The sequence below is a fragment of the Hyaena hyaena genome, unplaced genomic scaffold (assembly GCF_003009895.1).
Source record: "Hyaena hyaena isolate Hyena2069 unplaced genomic scaffold, ASM300989v1 scaffold_32, whole genome shotgun sequence".
Lineage (NCBI taxonomy): Eukaryota > Metazoa > Chordata > Mammalia > Carnivora > Hyaenidae > Hyaena > Hyaena hyaena.
In genome coordinates this window covers 4,848,608-4,856,825 of record NW_024080663.1, presented here as the reverse complement: position 1 = coordinate 4,856,825, position 8,218 = coordinate 4,848,608, and the positions used below count along the sequence as shown (strand labels likewise).

Sequence of the window (8,218 nt, the reverse complement as noted above, 5' to 3'; positions counted from 1 at the left end):
TTTTAAGGTTCGATTGCTCTGTTAATAATTTGTATTTTTTCCCTGTCTTGTAGTTTCTATGTAAGTGCCACAAAAATCAACCTTTTAAACACAGATTGAGTCTGACAGTTTTTATTTTATGTGATTTCCAAGAATTGGTATAGAAATGCTTCTTAATTGAAATAGTTCTCCTTTTTGGCTTTTATTTTATTGTCCTTTACTTCTTGACATCTTGTACATTAAATCAGAGGCTGTTTTAGAGACATGAAATGACAGCTTTTTCAGAACCTGATTCTGGATCCTGATAGATCTGCACTTCTCAAAGCAGACAGGCTGCTCTCCACAGCCTCCGAGAAGCTTCCTGCGTGATGGGCACGTCACCGGGAAACACAACCATAAACTGCAGGTTAATCACCAAGGACCGACTTGTGTCAATTCCCCACCGCCCTGCTTCCCATCTAAGAAGAATAAAGCCAAGAACTATTTTTTTTTCTCGGCTATTTAATTGAACAGAAACTGGGCTCAACTTTAGTTTGAAATTTCCTCTCCACCATGGTGGAAAGGCTACTCACGTAATTTAATGGCGTGTCGTAAAGAAAAATCAAAGCATCCTCGTGGAATATTTCCCCTATTGTATCTTCCTGTGATGAAAGAACACATAAAGTGAATGAGATGTGACACAGGCATGAACAGAGAACCCATTTGTTACACTGAAATTTCGAGAAAAATGCTATTTATGTTACTATGATGTTTTGGAGTTAGAAAAGGGTTATTTGGGGAAAAATACGTATTTATATCAGAGTCGGTAGGAATGACAATGAGACAGGATGCAAAACTATGATAGCACAGGAAAGAACAGCTCCACACACCAGACCAGTTCTCCTTCAAGGTAGCAAGCAAACGTTTCAGAACGGGAATGCTAACAAGATGAGCATTCTGGATTTGTTTTTCAGTTCCACCTAACTCTTTGTAACTTTACAATGTAAGATTCAGAAATTGGAGCCAATTACCATAATATGTGGTGGTTTGGTGGGAGCATGTTCTACATCAGACAGTTAAAAGGTTTTATTGCTATTAGGAGCATGTTAATGCCCTTGATAATGTCTCTACTTGCTTTGTAATGTCTCTCGTTGAAGTATAGAATTCTTTTATCTTCTTATTACATTATGCAAAAACTTGAATTGAAAAGATATTTGCAGGAACATTTAAAGTAGTGCATCAATCAGCTTCAAAGAAGAGAAAATGTTCTCGGAATAGCTTATAAAAGGATAACTGTCAGTTTTATTTTGGATGAACAAAGGCGGCAACGTAAAAAGCACTTTATTGTAAAAGCATACTGTGCAATTCAATAAATATGCCATATAAATATAAAAGAGAAGAAAGTTCATAATTATCTGATGACTTAAATGTAATTTAAGTAATACTTTTAAAATGCATCTAACAGTGAAGTACTCTTTTTCTTTTGGGTTCCGAGTTCTAGCCTCTAAGCCCTCATTAGGTGATAACTCTTCCCCTCTCTCACTTTCTCTCTGAGAATGTAAGGACTTGAATGGATTAGTCATGGTCCTGTTTTTAATATATCTCAGAATGATACAGAAAGGAGTGTGTGTGTGGAAAGCATTAGCAAAAATTTTAACAGCCACTTAATGGTGCAAGCTTTTCAAAATGGTTTGTTCTTATCTGCACAGTATTCAATGTTTCTCATCCTGTCATTGCTGCGATAAGACAGTTTTTAATTTGAATATTACTGTACTGTCACTTGAAATAGCATTTATGAGTGTTTGGTGTTTGTTAGATAAATTTATTAGCATTGTTATGCCTGGACTTTCTCAATCAGGGGGTCCTTTTTACTCTCTATATGAGGATCCTCGCACCCTTCCTTATATCTAGAAATATATAGATATAGATACATATCTATATATTTTAGAAAGTTGGCTTTTAACTGTAAATGTTAACTACATAACCTTATTTTCAAACATATTTGAAGTAGGTATTTCCCAGGTAATAAACTTTAGCCTGACAAATGTTACAGAGATCATTCTTTCTGACAAGGTTTAAAAATCTACAGTGTGAACTGTCTATTAAAGAAAATGTTCAGATCCAGCACATGGAAAACATATGTAAATTTTCAGAATTAGAAAAGAGCCATCTACAGAACTCAACTCTTCTATAATTTATGCTTCTACACATATCTGTACACATCTAGGCACAGACAGCTCCCTGCATGTACAAGGTGCCTGATAAATATTTGTTGATTAAGATTAAAATATGAAAAGAAAAATATCCCAATCAGTAAAAATCTGTCTTCTGTTTTGTAACCTGACAAAGGGATGCTAATCTCTTATCAAATATAGGAATATACATTTTTTCCCAGACTCAGGCCTTTTTAAGATAAAAAAAACTTCATTTAACGTCAAGTAACTGGGCTAATTCACTCCCCCACACTGTTGTAGCTTGTAAAATTATATTAATGTTTGTGACATTTCTAAGAAATAATCTCCATTTATTTTAAAACTGTAAATATGGCACTTTGTAATAAAAAATCAATTCATAACTTTATTTGTAACATCATTTTGCTAGCAACTTCTTTCCCATCACTATTGTACATGATGCCTAATTCATTAAAATAATGTTCTCATTTCAGTGGGTTTCATCCAGACTCCATAGGAAACAGTCCCCAGTCTGTTGCTACTCTCTGATGTACCCCATTTTCTCATCCCTCCTTTCTCTTGGCCGGTTTCAAAACGCTCTCTCTCATTTTGAAAGTACAAGGAAAATTATCTCATAAAAGAAATTTAATAACAACAGAACTTCTGAGATTTCAAAAATGTAGAATTCTTAAGTTATTGAACTATGGGAAAAGCTGTAATTTATAACCAGCAAGTTAGTATGTTGTACACATCTGTTTACTGTTTCAGAAAATAAAGGTTGTTACTATAGCAACTGCCACATAATATGGAACATACGTTATTTGTGAGATGCCAGCCTTCATGTTAAAAAAAAAAAAACAAAAAAACAACTCCCTCTTCATGGCTGCTCACTGATGTTTCAAGGATTTCCACCTTTTCCTTCACTATTGTAGGGGATTCTCATCTTTAATATTTTGTTGTTTTAAATCTTTTTCCTCTTTTAAGTTTCCTATACTTTTGGAGTTTGTCGGCTAAATTACTAAGTTTGCATAGGACTACAAGATTTGGTGACCACTATGGAAATATTTTCTCAGTCTTTGATTTTAAAGAAATTCTAACTAATGTTTCTGATAGAGCAATAAATGTGTAGGAAGGACATATATAGCTACTGTGAATATACAGGTGATGTATACATAGTAACATGTCACTTGAGTTGGCCCTTCCAGGCTTTTGTAATTCTGTATTGTACAACCCTTGTGGCATTAAAACCTCTTTTTTGAAAAATAAAAATGTCACGAAGTATGCACCTACTTTATGGATATCATATTCCATTTGCAAATATGTCATACTTAATTTCACTTGCAACAGCTGTTTAGACAGTATGGATCATTTTCTGATGAGAAAACTTACCTCCTTGTGAGGGGTAGATTTCCCTTCCGGTCTATCTTGGTCCGTGGTGTGTCAGAGAATAAGAAAGTTGACAAAAAATTCTGAAATTTCAATTTGAGGAGAGATCCTTTTAGTTTTTAGGCAGAATAATGAATCAATAAAAGCAATGAGGTAATGATATAAAATAGGGGCTTCTTTGACATGTCTGGACAAGGCATCACAGTGTCCAACTGGTTTGAAGCAAAAGTCTAAAAACAACCTGACACTTAGAACAATGTTTTTTGACTCTTGTTGGGTCTGCTTTGTGGCTGAGATTTTTTGATACATAGATGTGTCTGATATGTGTGAATTTCCTGTGGATAGTGACTTTTTAGTCCAGATTTCATGTATAATTACAAGCATTGACCTATTTTGTCAAGGTAGAGGTTGATGGGGAGCAGTACCCCCTTTGCATCAGAGAGGGTGCTAGGTACTAGCTCTCCTTAGAGACAACTATCTCTGTATCTTCAGAATGGTCTGTGTCATCAAAACATACCATATCAACCTGGAAAACAAAACACATCTGGTGAAAATGGCAGAATGAATACCTTTCCTTAAAAAAGAAAAACAAAACTAAAACACCCTGATAGTTTAATCAGTAAACATTTATTAAACATCTACCACGTGCCAGGCACAGTTTGGGAGACATAAAGACGAATAAGAACTTCCTTGTTTCCAGGGGACTCACCAGTCTAATCAGGGAGAAAAGTGTGCCACTACCCAGCACGGTGACGTCCACGCTGGGACCCGGTCCTCCATGGGCCTCACCAGTCAACAACAATGACTCAACAACAGAACGATAACGGCCAATATCTAACTGAACACTTACTTTTTGACAGATGCCTCAGGTGCGTTTGTAATTTAACTCACACAGTAGTGGTCTGAGGGTTTTACTGACAAGAAAACTGAGGCTGAAAGCGTTGGAATAGCTTTTGTGCTGTTACACAGCCACGTTGGGATTCTCATGCCTGTTATACCTGAGCTAATACACCTTGACTACTTGTCCCCACCTGCAGGGAGAGCCTCCTCATAACTGGCTTCCCTGCTGCCACTTTGCCCCTGCAGTCCTGCTCCATGCAGCTCCCAGAGTGGAGAACGTGAATCAGATAACGCATCTCTCTTGCTTGCACCCTTCTAGGGGCTTCCCATCACATGTGGACTGTAAGCTGACTTCTCTGCCCGGCAGTTTGCTGCCCCTCGGCACCCCTTAACCTTCAGTTCCTACCGCTTTCACCCTGCTTGTCCTCTAGGTTTTAGTCCAGAGATTGGCACACTTTGTGTAAAGGGCCAGATAGTAAATATTATAGGTTTTGCAGGCCATTCAGCCTCTGTGGCAACTATTCAACTCTGCTATTAGAGCACAAAAGCAGCTATAGATGAATAATGAGTGTGGCTATGTTCTAATAAAACTTTTTTTTTTAATTTTTTTAAATATTTTTATTTATTTCTAGGAGAGAGAGAGAGAGGCAGCGTGAGCAGGGGAGGGTCAGAGAGAGAGGGAGTCACAGACTGAAACAGGCTCCAGGCTCCGAGCTGGCAGTCAGCACAGAGCCCGACGCGGGGCTCGAACCCACGAACTGCAAGATCATGACCTAAGCGAAAGTCGGACGCTTAACCGACTAAGCCACCCAGCTGCCCCTAAAACTTTATTTACATAAACAGGTAGCAGGCTGGGTTTGGCCTCCACACCATAGTTTGCTGACCCTTGTTTTGGACTTACTCTCCTTTTTTTAAAAAAATTTTTAATGTTTATTAATTTTTGAGAGAGAGAGAGAGAGCGTGAGCAGGTGAGGGACAGAGAGAGAGACACACACAGAATCTGAAACAGACTCCAGGCTCTGAGCTGTCAGCACTGAGCCCCATCTGGGGCTCAAACGTAAGAGCAGTGAGATCATGACCTGAGCTGAAGTCAGACGCTTAACTGACTGAGCCACCCAGGTGCCCCTGGACTTACCTATCCTTCTTTATGTTCCTCAAATATGCCAAGTCTCCCTAACTTAAGGCCCCACACTCTGTCCGCAGTTCTTCCCAGAGCTGCCTCTTCCTGGCTATTAGACCTCACTAGCCAGGAAAGACTGGATGGAGAGACTTTACCTGGCTGCCATATGTCAGCAGCTCTCTCCACCCCATCTGTACACCATATCATCTATTTTATTGCCTTCGTAGGTCTTAAACACGCAAGATCCCATTAATTTGTTTTCTTAACTTGATTTTTGTCGGTGTCCCCTCTCTAAGGTAGCTCTTTGTGAGGAGGAATCCTATTTGCCTTGTTCACTGTGATATTTCCACCGGCTAGAACAGAGCCTGAGGCATAGAATAGATGCTTAGTAAATACTTTGAGTTGAAGTACAAGCCTGTCTGAAACCAAAGCTTGTGCTGTTAATGATGTCTCAGTATTCCCTTTCTGTAAAAATAAAGCCACACCAATGATAATTTGAGAAATTGATCACATTGGACCCTAGAGGATCTCTGCACCCTGGCAAAAGCCCTCCTCCCAAGTATTTTTGGTTGACCCAGGAAATATTTCCATGTGGGTAAGTCTGATGTCTCACCCCATGGTGTCCAAGGAGTATTGACACCTCTTATGCTGCCATCGCTGTCTTGGTTGACAAGTGTCCAGTGGGTGGCTTCACTTGAACCCAGTTACTCTACCACTTACATTGCTCTGCACTCAGTGAACACCTTGGATGTCTTGCAGCATCAGCTCTGGGTACCACAAAGACCACACAGTGATGGCCATCATTCCTGATGGACACTGCTTCTGTCTCTGTCGAGAATCGACCGCTCTGAACACAGCTGCCCCTGTCAAACACGGGAGCCCTCTATTCCTAGTCCCAATAGATGCTACCAATTCAAAGCACCATGCTGCTTCTGGCCAATGGTGGAATTGGAAAGAACACCTATTTTTTGTTTACTTTCGCCTTAGTGGTTCCAAGTTAGTGCTGCATATGCCCTAAGGCCTTATAGACTTCAGATTTTTACTGAACTGTCATCTCTCTTCCTAAGTATAATAGCTGGTGCTTATTATATGATGCTGATTGTGTGACAAGCACTGTTGGGGAGCTTTGTATTCATTAACTTGTATAATTCTCATGACAGAACCATGAGGCAGGAGTGCTATTATTACCATCTCCGCTGAAGCTAGAGAGGTTAACTGACTCACTCAAGGCAACTAGTATGTACAACTGAAATTTGAATCCAGACACTGAGCTTTGGAATTCACACTCTCACTCCCAGTCTCTGTGACCTAGGCATATGCCCATGGGGTAGACTGGGGACAGATGCAGGAGACCAACACCACACTGTACCAAATTCTCCCTTCCCTTGTCATCCTGGGCCTTACTACCTATTCAGTTAGCCCTCTTAGGGCCCCATGTGCGCAATTCCTGTGTGCAAACCATTGTTTTCTAGATTCATGCAGATATATCTAACCATAGGCCAAGGGAGAACTGCTCTCTCAATACCCTTGTTCAAATAAGGTGCTAAAGTAGATGCTTGAATTATGTTTGTAACACACAAAGGAGAAATCACAAACTCTCAGGGAAGGAAATGTAATTTGAACTGGATTCTGAAAGATGAATATGATTTTGCCATTCAGAGACGGTGGATAAAAGGGTATAACTAGCCTTAGCACAGACCTCATAATGTATAAGGGAACAGGCTAAGACACAATGAGAGGTAAGCTGGGAAAAGGAGAATGGGGTAGATCTTGAAGGCCTTTAATGCATGCTAAGAAATTTGGACATTATTTTGTAGGCAAGGACGGGGTGGAAAGACAGGAGAAGTAGCAATAGCTTTAACACCTGAGTGCTAGAGAAAAGAGCTCTCTAATGTTCCTGTGGAGTGGAAGGTTTCAATTTATGGTTTAAAGCCTACTTGATGTCTGCTTGGTCTGTGGATTAACTTTTATAATATTGATTGAGACAAGACCGTATCTTCATGGTTCTAATGTGACCTGAATACTTACAATGCCCTTTATCAAAATCAGTTCCATTTTGCTCATTCCTTGTGTTAGTTTCCTCTCACTGTGCCTGTTCCCACCCCGTGCTCAGTGGGAATGGGGGTGATTTCTGAGTATTCTATTCTACTAGAATGGCCCCAAGAAGTTCTAGAACTGCTGCTCCAGAGGACTTCAACCATGTGAATGATGTCACACCTGATTGTCTTGAGTGGCTTCGTCCAGGTTAACCGGTCTTCTGGAGACCTTTGCGGAATCTTCCAGCCTCCTTCCCTCTGTGAAGGTTATGAAAGCACTAATTCTTAGTCTAAGAAGCTGCCTGCCATGTACCGTCATCTCTAATGACTTTGGAGGCTCTTCAGTTATTCATGGACACCTAATTAGGCAGTTATTTACATTTCGTTTTACTTACTCTCATGACTCCCTTCTAAGCGGTGCACTAATGAAGTTTCTCTGTGACATCACAACGCTCCAACTGATGAAGTTTGTCTTCCCTTTGGGAATCAAACGCCCATTTGAAATTAATGAGTCTCTTGTACCCAGACTACTTTTGAATTTTGTCAGCTCTGTCTGTAAGAAATATTTAGACTTGCCTGACTCCTGTCAGAATAGGGATCTTATTTCTTTGGCAAATTTACATAAAACTGTAGGGAGAATAACCTAGTCAGTCTCCTCTGTGTGTCCCTTCCACCCTACAAGGAGCAGGGGGTATGGAGAGTGGAAA

General features: G+C 39.8%; 1 long non-coding RNA gene across 1 annotated transcript; it reads right to left on the bottom strand.

Annotated features, from left to right (window-relative positions):
* Positions 1-559: 559 nt before the first annotated feature.
* Positions 560-7,568, bottom strand: LOC120229436. The gene is made up of 3 exons (XR_005527731.1): positions 7,504-7,568; positions 3,519-3,598; positions 560-620 (listed from the first exon to the last, which is right to left on the bottom strand). It is a non-coding gene; the product is annotated as an uncharacterized LOC120229436 (long non-coding RNA).
* Positions 7,569-8,218: the final 650 nt, after the last annotated feature.